The sequence below is a fragment of the Callithrix jacchus genome, chromosome 9 (assembly GCF_049354715.1).
Source record: "Callithrix jacchus isolate 240 chromosome 9, calJac240_pri, whole genome shotgun sequence".
Lineage (NCBI taxonomy): Eukaryota > Metazoa > Chordata > Mammalia > Primates > Cebidae > Callithrix > Callithrix jacchus.
In genome coordinates, this window is record NC_133510.1 from 31,546,696 (window position 1) to 31,572,354 (window position 25,659).

Genomic DNA, 25,659 nt, shown 5'->3' on the forward strand with positions numbered 1-25,659 from the left:
CATCTTCAGTGCCTAGCACAATACTTATACATAATGAGTAGTTTATAAACAAAAAATGAAAATAGAGGTATATCTTTACCTATCTATCTATATGCATGTATCTGGTTACTCAAAGCTTCCCCACCCCCAGTCATATAATTCTTCAGGTATCAGGTGCTCTACAGATATATAATGGCCAAGACTTAGTCTCATTCTTTATTCTTCGTCAGGAGAGATGAAAAATAAGAGTGTTTGGCTGGGCGTGGTGGCTCACGCCTATAATCCCAGCACTTTGGGAGGCCGAGGCGGGTGGATCACGAGGTCAAGAGATCAAGACCATCCTGGTCAACATGGTGAAACCCCGTCTCTACTAAAAATATAAAAAATTAGCTGGGCATGGTGGCGTGTGCCTGTAGTTCCAGCTACTTGGGAGGCTGAGGCAGGAAAATTGCTTGAACCCACGAGGCAGAGGTTGCAGTGAGCTGAGATCGCACCATTGCACTCCATCCTGGGTAACAAGAGAGAAACTCCATCTCAGAAAAAAAAAAAAGAGTGTTTGAGCCCTCTCAAGGGAGCACACAGAGAACTACTAAGTTAGAGACAGTTTTAATAGATATCATTGTATCTACATGAACAACCAAGCCCAGGACTCGGGTAACTTTACTCTGTAGCAGAAAGAGGATTCGATGTTTGCCCTGGGAGAAATACCCCATTCTAGCTGCTTCTCTTCTGAATACCCACTACCACAATGTCTTCTGTCAAGAAATTACAAGTAGCAAGGAAAGGTCTGAATATAAGCACAGACCTAGGGACCTTGCAAGCACTTCATATCTCTCCTCTTGTTGACTCTATCAACACAGACAAATAAAATAAAATGAAGAGGGAGGTAGTCTTGGTCCTCATCCAGGTGTCTGTTTCTTTGCAGAAAGCACAGAGAAGTGGCGAATGTTCTCTTCTGACTTTCATTATGTGTACTGGATGGAGGTTTTCAAACTGGTGCCATACCACTAAAGGGCCTAAAGGGAGGCCTATCTTTATGGCTGATCAGCTACAACCCTATGTATTAGCCTGTTTTCATGCTGCTGATAAAGACATACCTAAGACTGGGTAATTTACATAGGGAAAAGGGTTTAATGGACCTACAACTCCATGTGATTGGGGGAGCCTCACAATCATGGCAGAAGGTAAGGAGAAGAAATTCACATCTTATGTGGATTGCAGCAAGCAAAAAGAGAGCTTGTCCAGGGGAAACTCAATCATCAAATCTTGTGAGATTTATTCACTATCATGAGAATAGCATGGTTAAAGACCCACCCCCATGAATCAGTTACCTTCCACCGGGTCCCTCTTGTAACATGTGGACATTGTGGGAGTTACAATTCAAAATGAGATTTGGGTAGGGACACAGCCAAACTATATCACCCTGTATGTCTGAATATTCTGCAAGAAGGCCTGGAGATTTTACAAAACTGGTTTATTGAGAATAGCAAGGACAGCCCTGTGACCTCTTAATTTTGGTGCACAGCTAACACCCAGGAGGGAACATCCTGAAGAGTTAGAGAAAAATAAGGCATGTGGCTTAGAGTGATGACCCCAGTCAGAGCCAGCCAGATGGGAATTGTTTTCTGATGTTATTTGTTTTCCTCTTTCCCTGTTGGTCAAAGTGACTATCTCTTAAGAAAAGATAATGTAATATCAAAGGAAGTTGGAAAGCATGGATTTCTATCTATGTTGGATCCTGGTTTATAATGTTGGCCAAGGTTTCCATGTATTTTTTATAAAATTGCACTTTTTAATGAAAATGACATGTTTCATGTTAAATTTAGACATTAAACAAAATTTTTTTCACCAAATCATGCAGAAATGGCCAATGTTCACTTTTTTGAAGCAGATGTCTTCAGATATTTTTTCTACCAAGAGTCCACTCTAATCCTGTTTTCAAATTTGTAAAATAAGCATAATAATTCCCACTTCCTAGGGTTGCTGTGAGGATTAAATACACATGTGAGCGTGCCTGACAATGACTGGCCACAGTAGATGTTTCCTAAACATTTGGAACTTCCTTCATTCTTCTTTCAGCTGGTTACTAGAAAAGAAAATAAGCTTTGCCTACTTGTTCAGTTTTTAAGCATCCTTCATTAATGAGTTTTCCCACATTTCTCGCTGGTTTTTAGGCCCACTAATGATGGTCAGAATGGTAGGCCTTCTGGAATGATATTCCTTTCTACAGGTGCTCCTCTCTAGTCAGCCTGAAACAATACACTGATGTCCCAACTCAGCTAGGTAAACTGCTCATGAGTAACAAAACCAAAATATCCTAGAAATCCCACACTTGAGATTCCTGAAAATGGAATGGGGGTGAAGGCCAGGGGTGGAATTTTTGTAGACAATATTTATGCTATTAGCTGCATCCTCAAGCCAATAAAGTGGAAAGAGGTGACTATACAAAGGACTGTATAAAAGTTCCCTGTGTTGAAGCATGGTATGGGTGTTCTCTTGGCTGTCTCCTATAAGGCCAGTAATCCCTTCTTAGGATGGTCTGGGCTTCTTGTTGTTCTTGGAGGGCTCCAGGCCTATTCTCTCAGGATATCCCCTCAGCAGGGGTTTCACTCTTGAATTCTTAAGAAAGAGCTGGCCTGTTAACAGGGTGCCATGTCCTCCAGAAGCACTTCTTGTCCCTGCACACAGTCTGACTGGGAAACCACCCCTCCTCTACTAATTCTGAGGCAGGAGAGCCACAGGAAAGGCTGGACATGGGAGAATTTCCCTGGAGAGGCAAAATCCTCAAAACACCCCTCCTTGACGTTTATGTGCCACATATTCAGTAATTTTTCTCAAATACTATGGTCACAATGTCACTCTTCCACTCATAAAGCTGCAACAGCTCCCAGTTCCCACACCCTTCAAGTCCCACTCCGTCCTACAGCCTCAAGGCCCTACTTCACCTTGCCCCAGATGATTGCCAACCCTCTCTCCTCTGTTACAGCTCACATACACCTGCTACTGAACCAGCCTGTGAATCTGTCTTCAATTAGGTTTTGTTTTTAGCCCCTAAGATTGCTTCCCGACCTGTCCAAATTCTACCTTCAGCCTCACACCCTGTTTCCTCCTTGTAGCCCCCAAACTCACTTCACATTGTCCTCTTAGAACAGCTTCTGAAATACAAAATTTGTTTAAACCCCTATTGGAGGGCCCTTGTCCCAGAATTTCTACTTCAATTGGTCTGGAGTAGGGCCAGAAATTTGGCATTTCTAACAAGTTCTCACATATGCTGACGATCCAGCAACCTCACTTTGAGAACTACTGTCTTAGAGCACCTCTACTCTACTTTCTCCAGAGGGCAGGGGTTGTCTTAGAAGCCCAGCAATTCTACCAAAGGCTGGCTGAGCACTAGGTATCTATAAGCACTTTCTGAATATATGGGCCTGACCATTTTCTGGTTAAATTTGAACTTAATCTGTACCTTATTTTCAACCAACTGGCAAATCTGCCCCAATAATTAAGAGCGGATATTAAATCTCCATATGTTCCCTCAATGTGGAAGCTTCCAATGCCTATCTTTCTCATCTCACCCCGTTTCTGTCCCCAGGAGCCTGGTCTCCTCAAAGACCTCTGGACAATGGGTCTGCACTGGCTCTGGGTCTCCACGAGCAGGATCTCATGAACTAGCACTTCTTCCATCTGCTTCTCTGGCCCTTGCACATCAGTCACCACAACCTCAAAGGTGGCTACATAAAGGACCTCTGGGATCTGTTGTCCTCTAAGGGTGGAACTGACCTAAACACCAAGGAACCATCTCTGTAAACTGGTTTTTCTCTTTTCTGGTGTTGCATCTCCTCCACTTTCCTACCTGTTGACCCTTTGCAATTCAGCCCATCTTGTATGCTGTCCCCTCTAAAAACCAACATGGGCAGAGGTCACAGAAAAGCCTGAAATAAGGTAGCAGGGAAGTGCAGGAACCTACTTCTCTCCAGGGAGATTCAACTTTCTCTGAGCATTCTTAGCCCTTGCTTCATTCTGGAGGTGGCCAGGGGTTGGATCCATCCAGTGTCCCAGAGGTACAGTTGACAGTGTGATGAGGAAGACTCATCCCAGTTGCCCAGGCCTGTCCAAAATCCTCTGAGAAAGTAGGGGCTCCCTCTAGTGGTTTGGGAGAATCTAGTGTTTTGCAAGTTAGCAGCTGCACAGGTGCTGAAGGATGGGAGAGGCCTCTAGAGAGGCAGTCTGAGGACAACTGCAAGTCAGCAGCCCCTGCAAGTCCCCAGCTGCTGCAATTCAGCCCCTGCACAGGTGCTGAAGGCCCAGAGAGGCCTCTTGAAATGTCTTAGGAGTCTCTAGAGTCTTAGGAGCAACTTCTGAGGAGCCCTCAGTCAGCTGAATAGCAGTGTATGAGGGTTTCCTTATACTTATCAACATTTGAAATTGTCTTTTTCATTTTAGCTGCCCTAGTGAGTGAATTGTAGTACTGTGTTGTGGTTATAATCTGCATTTCCTTGATGATCAATTAAGATGTGTTTTCATGTGTTTAGGTATTTGAATATTCTCTTGTGAAGCGCCTGCTAAGTTTCTTGACCATATATCTGTCTGTGTTTTTCCTTACTGATTTGTTTGATTCTAAATTTGAGTTGTTAGATACATATTCTGCAAATATCTTCTCTTATTTCCTGGCTTGCTGTTTCACTCACTTAATGATGTCCCTTGATAAAGGGAGGTTTCAAGTTGTAATGTCGTCCAATTTATCAAATATTTTCTGTCATTATTATTAGTACTGTTGGAGTTCTGGTGAAGAAATCATTGTCTACTCAAAATCATAAAAATAATTTCCTGTGTTTTAATTTTTCAGTTTTATTATTTTACCTTACACATTTAGACTTACTGCATGTGGAATTGATTTCTTAAATAAAATGTGATATGTCCAAAATAAATAAATAGAAAACAGTAACAAACATGGTAGATATTAACCTAATTAATAGTCACTTTAATGTCAGTGATCTAGAAACACCAATTAAAAGAAAGATTATGAAGGTATATCCAAAATCAAGACTCAAATATATGCTGTCTACAAGAAACCCCGTTTAAGTATAAAGACATAGAGATTAAAAGTAAATGGATAGAGAAAGACATGCTATGTTAACACTAACTAAAAGAAAGTCATATTCTTGGCTGGAGCCCTGACAACATTTCCAGTCCTTGCCTTTCCCTCTGCCAATATCTGGATGATCTTGTTTCTGTAATTTCCAAGCAGTAATTTAAGTCCTGTGATTGTAGGCAGAACCACTACCCTATCTACAAAATAATCTAGGTATTGCATCAGTTGTGAGGGATTTTTGCTATAGATCTTAACTTGCCTAGTTGATTCCACAGCCCTTGAAACACTGATTTGGACTTCTAGCCTAACAGCCAGACACTCTACTAGACCAGTAAGAACGCTATCTGCTTATCTTCCTCTCTGGCCCCAGGCAGTTGTGAGAACCAGCTCTATCACAGAATCTGGCATAAGCAGTAATATTAGTATGGGTGCAAGCATGAGCTTTAAAAGGAGACTGAACTGGATTCAAATCTGGGGACCACCACTTGATAGGTATGTGGTCTTAGAAAAGGTCAGAAAAGGTAGTTAAGCTCTCTGAGGCTCAGTTTCCTCATATGTAAAATGGAGAGAACCATAACAACAATGGCACATCAATAATAAGAATCATAGTAGTAAAGGAAGAGAAGGTGGGCCTACAGGGCTTTATAGTAAAAATTAGGTGAATATTTATCAGGTACCAAATTCATGCCAGGCCTATGCAAGCACTCAGTAACTATTAATACCAATGCCAATGGTGATGATGGTGATGATGATGATGATGATGATGATGATGTTGGTTACAGATTCTATATATGGTGTCCTATATAAGGTGTTCTTATTTTTAGAACCTGAGGGGAATAGAAGAATTGGAGAACACAATGGAAGAAGCAGAAAGAAATCAGTCATCTTTAACAAAGAAACTGATAACTAGTCCCAGTTAAATATGTAGTCTGATTATTATATTGAAAGTAGAAGTGGAGATATTCAAGTAGAAGATAAGAAACTCAAAGAAAGAAAAGAAGATCTTCTTACTGTTTCTTATTAAATCTCCTGTCCCTATACCAAAAAAAGAAGAAAAATGGAAACAAAACTAAAACAAACAGGTACCTACGCATCATTTCACCTGTTCTTCCTGCTGTTTCTGTTAGAGAGAACCACATGGAGAGAAAAGTTCCAGAAATACTCTGCTTTAGGAGTATGAATCTTAATGGTGGCACGTGCTGGCTTTGGGGTCAAATGTATCTGAGTTCTACCTCAGTTCTACCATCCTCCAGCTAACCTAATCTCTCAGGGCCTCAGAGTTTTCATCTTTACCCTGCTAAAGCAAATGTATTAGAACATTTTGTAGAATGCAAATCCAACTCAAACTAGCTTCAACAAAAAGAATCTACTGGCTTAAGACTGAGCCTCCAAAACAACTGGAATAACAGGCCATGGCTGGGTGTTTTTTGTGACTCTTATATCTGCTCTCTGTACTGTCAACTTGATTTCCTCTCACCAAGACCAACAAATATGGCCAGTGAAAGCTCCCACTGCTTCAGCTACCAGGGAGGTTCCAAGTTAAAATTTTTTTCTGAGGAAGTGCTCCAATAAGCTCATTTTGAGTCGAGTGCCCATCTCTGATCCAACTAGATTGCCACTGGGATATGGTTATATAAAAAGATGGCTGCTCCTATAGTAACCACAGCAGACAACAGAAGAAAGAATCATGCTGGGAGAAAATCCCACAGACATTCACTAAATCGATATTTTTAAACTGCTTACAATAATGTTTTTTTTTAATTTTAATGATATGTGTCAGTGAAAATGGCTTCATTAACTTTTGAGTGAAAATGACATAGAACTGTATCTAGGAAACAATCTCAACTTTAAGGAGTGTAATATATACTAAAATCACTGTAAGAAAATGCACTAAAACATTAATACGGTTTATCTCAGGTAACAGAATCATGAATAACTTCCAGTTTTTCTAAATGTTTTACTTGTTCTATATTTTTCTTAAATAAGCTTATATTACTTTTATATTCAGCAGGAAATAGTGAAAGATTTCAGTTGTCATTATTGTTTTTTTAATATTACCTATATTTGTTTCAGGTTAAATTCTGCAATACGTAAGACAGGTTCATACATTAGTTAAAATCCAACGGAATGAGACAAAGTTCTACAAGCTTTCTTGTGACTGCTACAGTAATTGTGAAAATTATCCAGAGAATATATGAGTTTATTTGGAGTGAGAACTATAGAACAAGGAGTTTCCAGAGATGACTCATTAAAATCACATCGGTTGTTAATTTTACAATCTGAAAATTTATCCTATTACTGTTATTGTCTCAATAATGTATGGATTATTACTCGGTTTGCTTATAGCCTGTGATGTCTGATCATTCAGTATTCCACAAATCATATAAGGTCTAGATCAGTAGCTAGCATTATCTAATGGGAGGGGGTGAGGGATGAAAGACTACCTACTGGGTACAGTGCAGACTGCTCAGGTGATGAGTACACCAAAATCTCAAGAATTCACCACTAAGAACTTTTCCATGCAACCAAGCACGACCTGTTCCCAAAAAACCATTGAAATAACAATTTTAGAAATCAACAAGACAAGTAATTACTGTTGATGCCTTCTTTACAGTGCTTCAAAGAGCAAGAAGAGAGAGTTCCAATCTATCTGGTAGCAAAAATGTCAATTCCTGTTTAAACACTAAGGCATCTAAAATTGTCTTTAGAGGATACCAGGTTTTACAAAAGGTATCATCTACTCAGGGGGGAAAAAACTACAGGCTTCAGAGTCAGAGTAAAGGTTAGTTTTGCAAGCCCTGTGGCCTTCAGCAAATTCCTTAATTTCTGAAGCTTCAATTTTCCCATAAGATAGTAATTCTAACATATAAAATTGCTGCAGCTTCAGTGGTTCACGCCTGTAATCCCAGTATGGGAGCCTGAGGCAGGCAGGTCACAAGGTCAGGAGTTCGAGACCACCCTAGCCAATAAGGTAAAACCCCGTCTCTACTAAAAATACAAAAATTAGCCAGCCATGGTGGCAGGCACCTGTAGTCCCAGCTACTCAGGTGGCTGAGGCAGGATAATTGCTTAAACCCAGGAGGCAGAGGTTTGTGAGCCAAGATCACACCACCACACTCCAGCCTAGGTGACAGAGCAAGACTGTCTCCAAAAAAAAAAAAAAAAAAGATTGCTGTTGGATTGGATGAGGTAACACATGATATTCTCATTATCATATGTAGTATCTCCATCACACAATAGGCACTCATCAAAAGTTCATTTCCTCCTTCACCTCCCATCCCAACTCCTCTTCTCATTCCAAGAAAGATCATTTTCCATCAAACATAATATGTTAAATAAGTAAATGCAAAACATGATTTCTCCTGAGCATATATATTCTTAAGAGAAAAGGATAATTATAAGCCTTTCAATTAATTGAAAAGGAATAGTAATTATAAAATATACAACTAGATTAAAAAGAAAAAACTGTATTAAATATTTGGACCATGTAACTATTGCTAATATCCCAAATCCTAGATTTCACTACTGCTTTGTTGATGTTGTTTATTTGTATGTTTGTTTTGCTTTCTAATCTCTAGTCCTCCAAAACGACAAAGCTTTAAAGATTGTATAAAACTTATTCTATGGAAAAAAAATTTGCTCATCATCAAATGCTAGGCTTAAATTCACTTAGGAAACTCCTTTTGTTATAATGAGAAGTAGGAATATAAGATAAAGCCTTTTCTTGTTGAATCATGATATTCTATAGTCACCATAATATTTGTTATAATGAGAAGTAGGAATATAAGATAAAGACTTTTCTTGTTGAATCATGATATTCTACAGTCACCAAACAGTTTAAGGGGTCTATTAATAATAAACATGCCTCCAATCCTCAGAGATGAAGCTCATTGCCTTAGTTCTGCCTGGAGAAACCGCAAAAAGAAAATGTTTCTTAACCTCTGTTAGAGCATGGGACCTTTCAATACCATGGTCCCTTTCCTCAAAAAAAGACAAGGGCAAGTAGAAATTTTCCATTGTTTTAGTTCAAGGATTTGACCCGAACCAGAAGACATTTATAGACCTTCCATGGACTCAGGACTTAATCCTGACTTAGCAGGATTAAGTCAGAGAGAACTATAGAACAAGGAGTTTTTAGTAATATTCTACATTATTTGATAGTCTACATTAACATCTCCATTCTCATGAAAGCATTCTTATGAGCTTTGAAAGAAAAAAAAATCTAGTCAGACACAGCTGCTCACACGCATAATCCCAGCACTTTGGGAGGCTGAGGTGGGTGGATTACTTGAGCCCAGGAGTTCAAGACCAGCCTGGGCAACATGGCAAAACCTTGTCTCTACAAATAATACAAAAATTAGGTGAATATGGTAGCATGTGCCTATAGTCCCACCTACTCAGGAGGCTGAGTCGGGAGAATTACTTGAGTCCTGGAGGTTGAGGCTACAGTGAGCCAAGGTCTCCCACTGCATTCCAGTCTGGGCAACAGAATGAGACCCTGTCTCAAAAAAAAAAAAAAACAGAAAAAAGATCTGAATTAGAGGGCTTTTTTTTAAGCATTTAATATAAACAATTCTATATCTGCAGCCTTCCTGAGACAGATACATAGTGATCTTTTTTCACTTCCCTCCCATTTTCTCCTCACATCATCCACTCCCACCCCCATCTTCTCCAGGGCTCTCCTCAATCCCAAACCCTAACATGAGTCTAGTGTACCAGGAATATATGTGTTCCCAATCACTGGGCTTAGGAAATGCTTACATCTATGTATTCTGTCCCCTGAAAGAGTTAAGGATCCCTTGAATTGAGCTGAGGCATACAGTACAAGTGATAATGGTAAGTGTAACAAATACCCATTGTTGAGCATCTATTATGTGCCAGGCACTGTGCCAGTGTTTCACATTTCACAATATAAAATTCTCTCAATACGTCTGTAACGTAGGTGTTACATAATATCCATTTTACAGATATACAATATTTTATAGCCAGGAAGTCGTCAGTTTGGATTGCATTCTGACACAAAGACTACAGTTTGACTAACTAATGCCCCAGTGATTTACTGGAATGTCTTTATTCCAGAAAGACCAAGCAGAAGACTTTAGCTAAAATATCACATTTGTGTGACCTTTTCTTTGCCTACATAACCGAATAGTGTCTACTTTCCGTAGCTTTTCTTTTACTTTTTGTCTGAACTATTTAACATTTGTTCCACACTGCTGTGTATTGTTATTCATTCAACATGTATTTAGTGAGTATCTTCCTTGTGCCAAGATTTGGACTCTGGGGAAAGGCCAGTGACCAAGACATAGTCTTTGACCTCAAGCCTCTTGGGTTTAAAGATGAAAAAGGACATAAAGGTTATTGCACCTAAGGGTTCAGGGAAGACTTCTTGGAGTTGGCATATAAACGGAACCTTGACTGATAAGTAGAAAACAGTCTGAGGAAAGGAAGTGAAACAGGGTCTGATAATGCAACTTGTGCCACAGCTTAGGCGGTAAGTGAAGCTGGGGGCTTGGGCCAGACCTAGAGACGTGTGCATACCTGAAAGAGCATGGAGAGCTAGAACACTGTTTCAGAATTTGGAGATAAAGTCAGAGGACATCTGTGGTATGAACAAGCCTGAAGAAGCAGTCAGGGGTTGGATCATGAAGAGTATTTTCAGTCACATAAACCGACAATTCAGGTTAGCTGTGGTGGCTCACGCCTATAATCCCAACACTTTGAGAGGCTGAGATGGAAGGATTGCTTCAACCCAGGAGTTTGAAACCAGCCTGGGCAACATGGTGAGACCCTGTGCCTACAAAAAGTTTTAAAAACAAAAAAGAAATTAGCCAAGCAGTGTGGCATGCACCTATAGTCCCAGCTACTTGGGAGGCTGAGGTGGGAGGATCACTTAAGCCTGTGAATGGAGGCTGCAGTGAGTTAGAATCACACCACTGTACTACAGCCCAGGCAACACAGTGATACGTCATCTCTAAATCAAAGAAATTAATTAAGTTAAAATTAAAACAAACTAATTTATACTGAAGTATAACGAGAGCAGTGAATTTTAAAATAGTGGTTATTATGCTCAGACTTGCTTGAGACAGGGTCTCACTCATTACCCAGGCTGGAGTACTGGAGTGCAGTGATGTGATCTCAACTCACCGCAACCTCTGCCTCCGAGGCTCAAGTGATCTTCCCACCTCAGCCTCTGGAGTAGCTGGGACTACAGGTATGCACCACCATTCCCAGATAATTTTTGTATATTTTTTGGTAGAGATGGGGTTTTACCATGTTAACCAGGCTGCTCTCAAACTCAAGCAATCCACCCACCTCAGCCTCCCAAACTTGCATTAAGTTCACTTAGTGTTGAAAATGGGTCACAAAGGCTAAGACTGGAAACAGATCAGATGAGTGGCTGCTGCAGTCATTCAAATGCAAATAGATGATGGTGGAAAACAAAATAAGATGTAATCAGCAATCTCTCTCTTGCTCTCTCTCTCTCATCTTGTCCATAGATAGAAATTATAACTAATATTTTTGAGCATATATTATAAGCAGTCTCTTTCCTAAGTGCTTTATATTTGATTCCTTTAATCCTCAAAACAAGCCAATTCTTCATTATATTACTTGACTCCTTTAATTCTCCAAACAAGCCAATTCCTCATTATATACATTAGGAAACAGCTTGAAATCAAATTACTTGGCCAAGGTCCTTGAGGAGGTCAGAGACAATATCTTATATTTCTTTCATTTTAGACAGACAGACAGATCAATAGATGGGTATCAATAAATATTTATGGATTGGTTATTACAATTGTTATCCAGCGGAACAAAATTTCTTGGAAAGAAACAACTTATCTCCCGAGGTGCTGAAACAGAGACTATGTGACATTTTGTCAAGGATGCTTTGAAACAAAATCCCATATTGTACGGAAGTTTTACTCAGAAAATCATAAGACCCCAAATAACACTAACATTCCTATGATTTTATAATTGAAGGAATTTAAAGGATGTATGACTTGATAATTAATAGGGAAACCTCTGAGCTTGCAAGGTTCTTCACCAGTAAGAAAACATCACTAGTGTCACCCACACTTGCAATCACCATATTCTCTGCCTACTATTTCTAAGGCCCTCTTTCAGTGCTCCCCATAAGACTGTGCAAAGGAAATACACAGCTTTGTGTGGCAGGACACTGATCACACATATTTTGCTGGAAACCTAATCTAATCATAACAGAGACACAGTAATATCTTATTAAATTCTTAAGTCCCCTTTAATTTCCTAAAGCACCATCACGTGATAATATGCTAATCTTCACAATGTAGCATTTTAGAATGGAATTAGGGATATATTCCAAAGAAGGGTTGAAAATCTCTCAAATCGGAGGACTGTGCCTTTATTGCTTTTCCAATATTAACATGCTCTGAGACTTTGGGCAGGTCTCTTATGCCTCTCTCCGCTTCATCTGTACCTAATTTGTAAAATAAGGAATAATACTTAACAGCTACCTCACAGGGACATACTGAAAAAATAATGAGCTAATATGGACAGGCAAGATGCTTTGAGATCTTTGGATGAAAGATCCAGCACATTAAATCCTAATGAATGTTAAAGAATTAGAGTCACGCAAATTCGTTAATTGAATATATTTCAGAGAAATGGCCAATGATATCATAAGCTATATAAAAAAACTTTTACAGTGTGAAGTATGAAAACATTGAAATACAAGATCACTTTCTAAATGCGCTTTCCTTTCAGATTAAAAGCCAGTAATGCTCAATTCCATCTTTTTTCGAAAGCTTCAAAGGATAGTAAAATGTCCCATGATAGTATCTTAAAAGGAAATCTGGAGTTACCTTAAAGTCATTTCTGGATAATAAAATAGTTTTATTATCCAAAAAGTCTAATTTTTGAAAATGCAAGAAAAAAAAAACCTCAGATTTATTTGACCCTCAATTCCAGTGCTCATCTACATTTCTCACATGGGTTGAAAGCAGGCAGATGGTTAGCAGCTGCAAGGAATGACAGAGTTCTAGGCTGAAGGATGATGATCCATTGCTCTAATATCCTCCACTCCAAGAACTATCTTTAAGAGTTTTCATTATCAATTTTCTCATAATTAATATTTCCTAAGGCAGATCGGCTTCCACATTAGGAAATGCTGGCTTGATTTATGTACTAGTTTCAATTTTACCAAAGGGCATGTTTCCCATTTTAGAAATATAGTCTAAAATGCCATCTGAGAGCTAGTACATAATACAGTCACTGTCTTATTCAAGGCATTATATGTAAGGTATGCAGAAATAACACAGAAATAAAAATTTGCTTCAGAGTCAGAAAATGCCACTCATTCAAAAGATAAGAGAGATTTAAAGATCTAAGCTCCTAAAGGAAGATTAATTATTCCAGATTATTGTTTGAGGTTAAAATTGTAGGCAGAAATGAAAATAATAATTATCTGGACGAACATAGGGACAGATTTTATGTACCTAGGATTCCTAACAAGGGCTTTGACATTCTCATAAGGCTTAATAAACAGCTAAGTACAGCATCCCCTAACAGAGAACAGAATTGTCCAGAAAAAGAAATACATTCGAATTAAAAGAGGTCATCAATCTGACTAAAATCCTGCAACTGAAATTTCCAATACTCGAATGTTATGCTGCTTTCACAGATATCAACCAGTCTTTGAAAAAAGAGATAAACCAGTCACGGGTAGAACAAATTGTAGAATGTAGAAAAACACTGCAGTTAAAAAAAAATGTAGCAATAGACAGATTCTAGGTCTTATATTTGTGAAACCAAAACTAAATTTCAAATACAAATGAGTCATCAGGAAAGCATAACTGCAAAACTGCCTGTCAGACCTCCCATTCCAGGGAGGTCTCAATCAAGCACAGTGACTAGAAAGCAATGAATAATATAAACATATGCCCAAGAGGAACAGATTCCGAAAATCTGTCCCAGAAATATAATATAAAGTTGGAAGGAATGAAGTTTTATCTATTTGTAAACCTACCTTTTAAATATTTCATCAGAACCAGTAAAAAACTGAACGTGGCATGTGCTATCTCATTAGCACTTGGAGAAGAGTCAGTAAATGCTTCATACTGGTACCACCCTTCCCTTTACCCTTGCCCAGAGTAAACATAACTTACTGAAAAATGATAGTTTCCCACCAAGCATAGGGAGGGTTTTTAAATCCTTTTGAAAACTCTGCCCCACTTAGTCACTACCTACCAAATGGAGTTGTGTTCTGAGGTGACAGCTATTTCCTATCTCCAACTTAGAAACTCATAAAGAAAAGTTACTTATAATTAAAATGCAGTGGTTTCTCATTTACATATTACATTTAGCAAACATTTACATACATACTTGTAAATGTTTTGCAAAATACCAACTATCATTCAGAGCAACCTCATATTTATTTATTTCATTTTCTTTTTATTATTTGTATAAATGTATGCAGTAAACATTAATTTTGTTCCATGGATACATTGCAGAGTGGTGAGATCGGGGCTTTTAGGGTATCCATCACCCAAATAACATACATTCTACCCACAAAATCTTACTGATACCCCAACCTATCACCATGCAATTCCCATTGCTAACCATTGTGAAATATTTGATGATGTTCTTTGCAGAATTTTCCAATGCATTACAGTTCATATAGTCTCAAGTCTACATGCTTTCATTCTAATTTGCTGGAATTTAATAACCACTTTCCTGAAGGAAAAGAAATAAAACACTACCATATGAATGCAACTTAATTGTAACACTACCGAAGTTCGGATCACTACAATTTGAAAAATGTGTGTGATATACACATACATAAGCTAAATCCTATAATTCACACTTACACTTCTGTGAGTGGTACTTTTATGCCCAGGGTTAAATAACACAAATACACACATGTTGTTCTCATTCTACTAGATTCTGCCAGGTATCTAATACATATATTATATACATTATATAATGTATATATTATATATATATACACACATATATATGCATGTTTGTTTTAATATATAGGTGAATCTAACATGCCCAGTTCTGTGAAGGCTTATTACCACACAGTTTAACTTACTTTATTCTATTATAAAAAGATATTTAAATGAAACCTTCCTATTACAGTATTTCAACTTCTCATGTTTTCCATAAGCACTAATATCCTGGCAAATATAGAAAGAAATATTAATTTTTAACTTCCTGGAGGAAGCCAAGAAAGATTTATAACTTGAAGATATCACAGAGCTCAGAAATCGATAACACTGAATCATCAGAACAAAATGTGTCCATGACTAATGTACTTGTGTTTTGTTCTACAGGTATGAATATGAACACTGATACTAACTTTACAAAAGAAGAAATGCATATGCTAACAAGCACATGAAAAAGTTCTAACTCATTAGTACCTAAAATAATGCAAATTAAAATAATATTCAATGTTTGTCCATTTGATTAACAATTTTTAAACTGACTCAGGGCACATAAGACTCCCAAGGGAAAAATAAAACTAACTAAAAACTACCGGTAGAGGTTAATTCACAGTAAAATGTACATTCTACACAAGACAATGTGAATATCATAGGGACAAGGTAACAGAAACAAAAAGCTAGAAAATAGATGAAAATATGTTAAACATAATTAAAGAGATCAAAAAAATGATAAAAGTCACATGAAAAAAACCCTCTGCATGTGTGCCATAACAAACACCCCACGTACTGGGTAACTAACCAACAGAAATTTGGTTCTGGAGACTAGAAGTCTGAGATCAAAGCATTGGCAGGTGTGGTTTTTTCTGAGGGTCTCCTTGACTGGCAGACGGCCACGTTCTTGGTGTGTGTTCACATTGTCATCTCTGTGTATGATTGTGTCTAGGGCCTTAACTCTTCTTAAAAGGACACAAGTCATATTGGATTGGGGCCTACCCATATGACCTCATTTTACATTAGTCATCTCCTTCAAGGCCCTGTAGCTAAATATAATCACAATCTGAGATACTGGGGGCTAGGGCTTCAACAAATGAATTTGGGAGGCAGGGGCATGATTTAGCCCAAAACTGTACAGAAGGGAGAAAATATGACTGAAAAAAGAATAAAACTTATGAAATAAAAAATATAGCCTGAATTTTAAAATTTAATTGGTAGATTAAACAGCAGAAGTTCAGTTTGGAGTTCTGAAAAAAGAATTCATGAACTGGAAAACATCTGTGGATAACATCTAATATGTACAGAGAAATAGAAAGGTGAAGAATAAGACAGAATGATTAAGACAGACTGAGAATAGGATGAGATTGTTCAATTTCTGTCTCATTGAAATTCCAGAAAGGATGTTATGGAAGTGAGTGAGAGGTAATATTTAAAGAGATAATGGTTGAGAATTTTCCAATAGTCATGAAAGAAATTGATTGATTCTAAAATGTGGGAATACCAAGAAATTCTAAGCCAGACAAATGAAAAGAAATTCACATTTAGATGTAGTGAAGTACAGAACTTCAAATACAAAGAGATCTTAAAAGCAGTAATGGAAGAAAAAAATCATTATCTACAATGGAATAAAGATTATAAAGACATCAGCAATAATAGATACCACAGGACAACAGAATAATGTCTTCAAAGTGCTAAAGGAAAATAATAGTCAAATTCTAATTCTATGTCCAGTTATACCATCATTCAAAAAAGAAGGCAAAAGGAAAATAAAAATATAACAAAAAGTTAATCATGACTACTTCTAAGTACATTAATTGTGGATGATTTTTATTTCTTTATATTTTTCTGTATTTTCAAAAATTTCTGTAATAAGTTCATTTTTTAACCTCTATCATTTTAACATTAACAATTGACATTTACACAAAAAATTAATTAAAATATATTCATCTTTGTTAAAACAACTGACTAGATAGAATAGCTTCATAGTCATTTTCTTTACTTTGATTATTTTTCTTTCTTTGTGTAATTACATCTCAGAGCCCATTACAATAAATATCATTCATTCAGACACAGACTTTTACTCCTTCCCAATAAAATGTGTGACCAAAAAAAGTAAATAAATAACAATTTAAGACAAGAAGTGGGACTGCAATTTAGAATTCAAGTATAGCAGAACTATAAAATATAATTAACTCAGCATTATTGAACCCACAAACATAGAACTTGCAACTTGAAGTGAGTCCTCTGGATCCCTCACTGAAGGTTTGTTCTTCCAGCATCGCCTATTATGTCAGCAGTGAGGGGCAAGGCCAATGAGCCAAAGCAAAAATCCTACTGGGATTCCATCCAGTTAATCCTAGCTTGTTGTAGAAATTACTTCTTTTAATCACCTTCATTTTCAGTTTCTAACATTTGCTTACCAACATCTTGATTACTTTTATTAACATATCCAACACTAATTATAAGCTGAGTGAAGCTGCTAAATCTTTCCTTCCAAAACAATGTTCCATATACACACAACATTTGAAAATAAAATCAGTAAGAAATCATCAGTCCACAGTTACATTTTCCAAGCAGTTTTAAATAAGTGACTATCATAATTAACATGTAAAAAGTTATGCTCTTCATTAATAATGCCTTAAATCTGGGATAACAATCAATATATATAATGACAAACAACCTGTTCATTTTGTTTTTCAGTGTTTCTTTGGAATAGGCCAAATTTTTTTTAAATTATATCACCTTTTTTGGTTCAAATATTACTTTAAAATAAATATAAAACTTGGACCTTGTAATTTTCAGTGTTTCACTTTTACTCACTTTTGGACTTTGGCAGAATCCTGGTGTTTTTCTTGCAATAAAATGACTTACAATAACTTTCCAGCCCACACTTTACTTGGTGAGCATAAAAGATAAAAGCTTTTAAACAAAATCTTTAATCAATCTATAAAGCATTATTGAGAAATTCAAGTAACCATCTGACTTCTTTGCAACTAGAGATTTGTAGGAACTTATGGACATTTCCCTCCCATTGTTTTCTCTCAAATGATTCCAGTTTATTAATATGCAATCTTTATATATGTTAGATCAATATGGAAAAAAATCTCAAAGAGAGAAGCTTCAAATAAAGCCATCACACAGGAACTTATTTCAGCTCAAACTTCCATTGGAAATGCTGCTATTTTGTTGCTATTTCTTTAAAAGAATCTTACTCCTCCAATATTTAATGGCATGGTTTCGTTTCTCAAATAAAAGACATTTCAACATGTGGGCTGATTTAAAACATTCCATTTTGCCCAACTGAAGACAAATGAGGTAAACAGGGAAACAGTAATAGATTGCAAAGTAATACTTTTCCTTTACCTCTTTGGACTAAATATTTGAGTAATAAATGGTTTGGTGCAAAGCACAAGGCATTGCATCCAAACTATTTAAATGTCTCTTTTACTAGTTATTGGTTTCCACAAGAGTCTGTCATAGGGGAAATTTATGTTCTAATTTATTCCACCCAGAATTATTTCTTTCCCTATGATAATTTTCTGTAAGTCACAAAGAAATGCTAGCAGATGCTGATAAAAGGAGATCAACTACAGTGGAAAGAGTCAGGTGCTCATCTGATGAAAACACTATCTCAATGTAACACAGTAGTCATGGTACATCTTTCAGGTAAATCAGGAGGGGGAAGCTAATGACATGCTTTTGTTGTTGCTGTTGTTGTTGAGACGGAATCTCGGTCTGTCGCTCTGCTGAAGTGCAATGACGTGATCTTGGCTCACTGAAACCTCCACTTCCCAGGTTCAAGTAATTCTCATGCCTCGGCCTCCTGAGTAGCTGGGACTACAGGCATGCACCACTGCACGCAGCTAATTTTTGTATTTTTAGTGGAGATGGGGTTTCACCATGTTGGCCAGTCTGGTCTCAAACCCATAACCTCAAGTGACCTGCCCGCGTAGGCCTCTCAAAATGCTGGGATTACAGACGTGAGCCACCCCACCCAGCCATAATGATACTTTTAATGCCCTCGGGTTCTGACCATTCTGGTTTCACATGCTTATGGGAGACTATATGGAGTAACAGTGGCTTTCAAACAATGAATAAGAATTCTATCATGGATTCTGATCCAACACACAAAAGCAAACACAGTTTACGAAACAGTACCTATCATTAAAATATGCCATTACTGGTATTTTTTATTCTGTTCTTTTTTGATGTTTTAATGCTTGTTGAGTCCCACAGACTGGCACGTGAAGTGCTTACTGTGACCTTGGGCAAGTTATTTACCTTCCTTGTATCTCAGTGTTTTTCATTCCGAGTTTAAAAATTTAAATGAGATAACATATGTAAAGTTCTTGACACATCATAAGCTCTCAATGTAGATTAATTCCCTCCTGTTCACACTACTCTGTTACTTATATATAAAATAAATCCTCATATTGTATTGATCAAAGTCAAATATTAAATGGCCCCCACATATATGTGTGTGTGTATGTATAATATATACATAAAGATATATACACACACATATGTGTATGTGTGTATACAATAGATATATAATGTGTGTATATAATACATATAATGATAATGTATATATAATGATATCTACACACATATATGTATATATATCTAATATATACATAATGATATATATATATACACACACACACATACATATATGTGGGGGCCATTTAGTATTTTGCCACTGGAAGAGACTACATATATGTGTGTGTGTGTGTGTGTGTATGTGTGTGTATATATATGTGTATGTGTGTGTGTATATATATATGTACACACATACACATATTATAGATTGATAGATAGACTCTTACAGTGACAAAAACTGTAATTACTTTGGCACAAACCTATACATTTATGCACAAACTGTGATAGATGGCTATAGCGGTGACTCCTAGTGTATTACACCTTCCTGTATCCACAACTCTGCATGGTCCTCTTCCTCACAGACTGCGAACTTGGCCATGGGACTTACTTTGGTAAAGGAGAGATACTAGCCAACATGACAAACACAGAAGCTGAAGAATTGCTTGTGCATTGGGTCTTGCCCTCTTGGTGCTGGGAACTCTTTCTTGCAACTTTTGGAACGCTGCCACAATGTGAACAAACCCGGAAAGCCTATCAGAGACTTGTAGTCCTGTAAACAGCCAGAACCACCAAACATGTAAGTTAGGTCATCTTAAAGCACGTCAGAAAACAGCTGCTCAAGGTGAGCTAAAGAATATCCAGCTAAGCCTAGCCTGAATTGCTGGCCCACAGATAAGCATTCACATAAAATGGCTGCTACTTTAAGCTTCTCAATTTTGAGGTGGTTTATTATGCAACTTTTTCAATTGCATAGTATTTATTCAAGTTTATAAAAAGAACTTAAAAATCAGATCTGTTAATCTGCTTGAAAAGCTATAGATTAAGGATATCATTGGCCAGGGAAAATGAGGTAGCATGTGGAAGGGATCAAAATACTTTATCCAGGAAATTTGTATAGCTCAAATCTTTGATAGCTGAGCTCCTAAACAAAATACATAATACGTGAATTCTCTCTGTTTTCTATTTGGCAATACCACAGAACAAGTAAAAGAAGGTCATTCTATTCACAGTTTATCTCCCAGGAGAGATTGTGACTGAGCAATTTGGGGTGTGATTTTTCCTGAAAGGGAGAAGCACAAAAGATAATTTTTAAGAGGAACAGAAGGTCTTCTCCCAGTATGAGCTAAGTGGAAAATATTAAGATTCCATCTCAGTAATTTGTCAAGTATATGTAGAGAAGCAGATTAAATAATTACATAATATAGAAAGGTAGAAGTATTATTTTTAATGAATTTAATTAGAAAAAAATTGTGAGTTTCTTAGCAGGACCCATATTTTCCTGTATGGATTCCTAAAGTGAATCCAATGTGTAGATTGGGTTTGCCTAGCAGACATCTCCCTTGCGTGAACATGGATACATTAGAACCTGATGTCATCAGCCATTCAATAGTGCACGATTTTCCTTATTCAGATTCATGCTCTCCCTGAACCCTTCTGATCATTTTGTATTCCTCAGGGAAACTATTTAAGCTGACCCACATCTGGTTTCTCTGACATTTGTAGTCTCACCTTAAAATAATGAACTCACATTCCTATTTATAGATTTAAAAGAAATGTTTTAATTTTTCATTCGCACATTGTAATTCTATGTATCTATAGGGTACTATTTGGTGTTCTGATACATATATATGTTGTATAATGATCAAGTCAGGGTATTTGGTGTATCCATTGCCTCATGCATTTATCCCTTCTTTGTGATGAGAACATTCAAAGGCTCTCTTCTAGCTATTGTATCATATACAATACCTTACTGTTAACCACCATCACCCTACTGTGCAACAGAACACCAGAGCTTACTCCTCCTATCTAATTGTAACTCTGCTCTTTGACCAACCTCTCCCCATCCTCTCCTCCCCCTTCACCTTCTGTCTCTGGTCATCACTGCTCTACTCTCTGCTACTATGATACCTATACTTTTTTTTCTTTGCAATTCCATTTCTTGAAAATATAATTTTTATAATAGAACCCATTTTCTCTTCATTTGGATTTCATTTTGAGGCAATACTTTGCTCTATTGTAAATACTTGTATTGTTTTTGTAATATTAAAGAATTTTAAACTAGGTAGATGCATTAGAAGTCAGAAGGTTTAAGCAATCACTCAAAGCAGAAATCTTATCTATATTCTCCCTGACAGGTGGTTTATCTAGTAGCTGCTCAAACACTCCTACTAGTAAGGAACTCATTGCTTTACTAACAAAACAGGCACTTTAATTTTACATGGCTCTAAGAGTTAAAAAGTTATTGCTTATATTAAGCCCAAACTGAAGCTCTGTAACTATGATCCATTCATCCTTTCTCTTTCTGTCCTCTGGCACTATACAGATGAAGTCTACTCCCAATTGTAAACGACAGCCCTTCAAGTATTTGAAGATAGTGATAATATTCCCCAGGCTAAAGCCCAGATTGAACAATTCCTGAAATAAATTGTCAGAAAAGCCTTTATTCAAGTGGTCTGGCCTTCGAATATAATCAAATGGCCAATGAACCTTCAAGAATATGGACAGAAATATGGTGAAAATGTGCTAGACATGGCCTGATACTGCAGAGTACTATTAATTTCCTTATTTTAGAAAACAATGCTACCTATGGCTCATTAGCTCCTTTAACAGTCAGATCACACTGGTGATTCCCATTTAGCCTCCAGTCGGCTAAACTGTAAGAGCTTTACTAAAACAAACTTCTGTTAAGAGTATAACTTCTATTTTGGGGGGAGATATTTAATACAAGCATAGGATTTAAAGTTGTCTCTCATTTTAATCCAGGTACTTTCAAGCCATCACATCATCCATCACATTTTGTAATTCTGTTTCCTTTAGCTACTTCTCTCAGCCTCTTATCATCATCCCAAAGATCAATAGGCTGAGGAATCCAGCAGATCCAGAACCCAATGGTACTGTTAGATACGATGGAGGGTCATCTGGCTATCAGTCTTTTCAGTATATGTTTTTCTATGTCATCCTAAAACCATAATGCTTTCTGCTTTTTTTTTTTTCAGCATAAAATAATGAATCGCATCACAAAACCACTGAGTTTTGTGATGCAAAGATCACCTTTGTTTAAAGAATAAAAGCAATGTACCCCAAGAGTCTGCTAATGCTTGGTGAATAAAAGTTTATTTTAAACAGAAGAGAATGTATCTTTCAGTTATCCTATGACTTAATCACCAGACTAATCCTATAAAGTAGATATGATATCATCATTTTTACTTTATACCTAGGAAAATTCCATGTAGCTAACACTGCCAATTCTCTTGAGCGAGAAAGCCTGCATTTGAATTCTGACTGCCTGACATGATTATCAGCTACATAACTGTCAGCAAACTACTTAAACTCTGTTAGTGGTCTGTCTCTCCTCCTAAACTGTCATGAGCATTACATAAAATGATATACATCAATCATGTAACCTAGCGCTTGGCAAAGAGATAGGTCTTGATAAGTATCATCTATAACTATTATAGCCCGAGATGAGAAAGTTTGAGAAGTGACAGAAGCAGGGTTTGAAGCAGAGTTTCTCTGACTCTAAAACCACTAAAAATATATAGAGTCAAGGGTGCATAAAACTCATTTTATTTTTCCTCTAGCAAATACAATTTGTCTTCCTGCCCATACAATAGAAAATAAATATGAGGTATTGAGACTAACAAGACGAACAATGCAACCAAAGACATCGTCCAGTTAGAGATTTTATAGTGACAACTTAAAGACAAAAACCGGGTTACGAACTAGGTCATGGAAAAGATGAGTTACAAGGCAGACAACTGATAGCCCAAGGCAGGACATTTGTGAGGCAATGACAAATTCATTTGATGTCAGATATTGAGGGCAAAGGCTGAATGGCATTTTGATTGTGATAGGTTAAGCTTTATCCTGGTTCTTAACACATTCCTGATCTTCCTGGGCTTTAGACAGCTCCCTACATTTTCATAGGCAGGAATGTTAATTATTACATCTTAGAAACTAACGCTAAGGAAACTATTTATTAGAGTTACACATTATTAACAGATATGTCAATAATATTAAGAATATAAACACAGGAGAATAATAATTATCTACTTTATAATTTTTGGTAAAAAAATCTAATTCAGTGTTGTAGCAAAGTTGAGGAGATGACACTAAATACATGATAACTGGAACAAAAGACATCAAAAAAAGTACATCTGGAAAAGGTAAGTTGAGATAGAGAGATAGATCATAAATTTTGCCTATCATAGTTATTAGATAAGAGGATAAGAGAAATTAGAACAGAAATTTCAAGGAGCATTCTTCTATCAGGTGTCAACCAATCCAAAGTCTATTTAACCAATCATTCAGCATTTTCTTAAAACATGTGAAAGAAACAAGAACTTAGAAACAAAACAAGCCCTTTACAAAACATACTTTATAAAGGATAATTCCCAGCTACGTATCTCTTAATTTTAAATAAATAACATTAATATTCTCCTATAAAAGGAAAAATTTTTGAATAAAGTCAGATTTTAAAGTGCACAAGTTTTCTTAAAAGCCTTTAATATTGGGATTCAACTAGAGAAGTACATAGAATTCCTCTAGTCACTGCAGCCCCTAAGAAAAAACAACAAAGCACCACCATTCTGTGTCAGGTGAAGAAACAGGTAGTGAAACAAATCTGTACAGAACCGGACAAAGGCAGGAAACTATTCTCTTCCAACCATGGCTTAAAGTCAAATACTGAAGGGTATACAAAAAGTTACATGATTCAGTTTAATCAAGCCATCTTTCTCTGGTCTGATGACTAGAAAAATTCTCTAGAAAGAGCCAAGTAAATTCTGGTATAATCCATAAGACTTCTTGCTTGCCATAATCTAAACTGACCAAAAAAAGATACAAAATAGCATTTTTTTTGCTTCTAAAAAGTCTCACTACCCAAGAAAACATTTCTACTTAAAAAATTTTAAAGTCACTATAATGTGGCCTATGTAAATGGGTTATGATCCTGATTTAGGAACAGTCAAAGAAGTTCACCTATGGTTCCTTGACAGTAGACTTCTCAATAAGTGTACCAGCAAGAATTATAACATCTTGGAAACTAGCCCAAAACCAAGAACTCCAAATTGCTGTAGCAGCTTTGAATATTAGGCTCCTGTAGCAGTAGGTATATGATAATCTGAAATGATATATGTCATTGCAAAGACCTGCTGGTCTTGTCTCAGACTTTCAGCCAAAGGCTATGACAGTTTCTTTTTTTATATCATATTTTTTCTCTACTATACTTTAAGTTCTTGGGTACGTGTGCAGAATGCGCAGGTTTGTTACATAGGTATACACGTGCCATGGTGGTTTGCTGCACCCATCAACCCATCATCTACATTAGGTGTTTCTCCTAATGTTATCCCTCCCCAGCCCCTAACAGGCCTCAGTGTGTGGTGTTCCCTTCCCTGTGTCCATGCATTGTCCAACTCCCACTTACAAGTGAGAACAGGTGGCATTTGGTTTTCTGTTCTTGTGTTAATTTGCTGAGAATGATGGTTTCTAGCTTCATCCATGTCCCTGCAAAGGACATGAACGCATCCTTTTTTGTGGTTGCACAGTATTCCGTGGCATCTATGTGCCACATTTTCTTTATCCAGTCTATCATCGATGGGTACCAAATGCAATGACAATTTCAAAAGCTGCTTATCACCCCTTCAAAAATTCCTGGGGCTGGGCACAGTGGCTCACACCTGTAATCCCAGAACTTTGGGAGGTTGAGTTGGGTGGATAACAAGGTCAGGAGTTCGAGATCAGTCAGACCAACATGGTGAAACCCTGTCTCTACTAAAAATACAAAAATTAACCTAGTATGGTGGCACATGCGTATAATCCTGGCTACTCAGGAGGCTGAGGCAGGAGAATCGCTTGAACCTGGGAGGCGGCGGTTGCAGTGAGCTGAGATTGTGCCATTGCACTCCAGCCTGGGAGACAGAGCTCTCACTCTGTCTCGAAAAAAAAAAAAGAAATAAAGAAAATTCCTGGTACACTTGCAGTTAAATTAAGGCTTGTTGGTTTCACCTGTGAGATTACTTTTTTTAAAGTTCAAAAGCTGAAACTCTTAACTGCTTGGGATGGCTAAAGTCA

The 25,659-nt window shown here is 37.2% G+C and overlaps 1 protein-coding gene across 5 annotated transcripts in view; it reads right to left on the minus strand.

Annotated features, from left to right (window-relative positions):
• The window catches only part of TMEM117 (transmembrane protein 117), a 535,819-nt gene that overhangs the window by 387,001 nt on the left and 123,159 nt on the right, over window positions 1-25,659 (minus strand). The gene's annotated exons all lie outside the window — the stretch shown is intronic.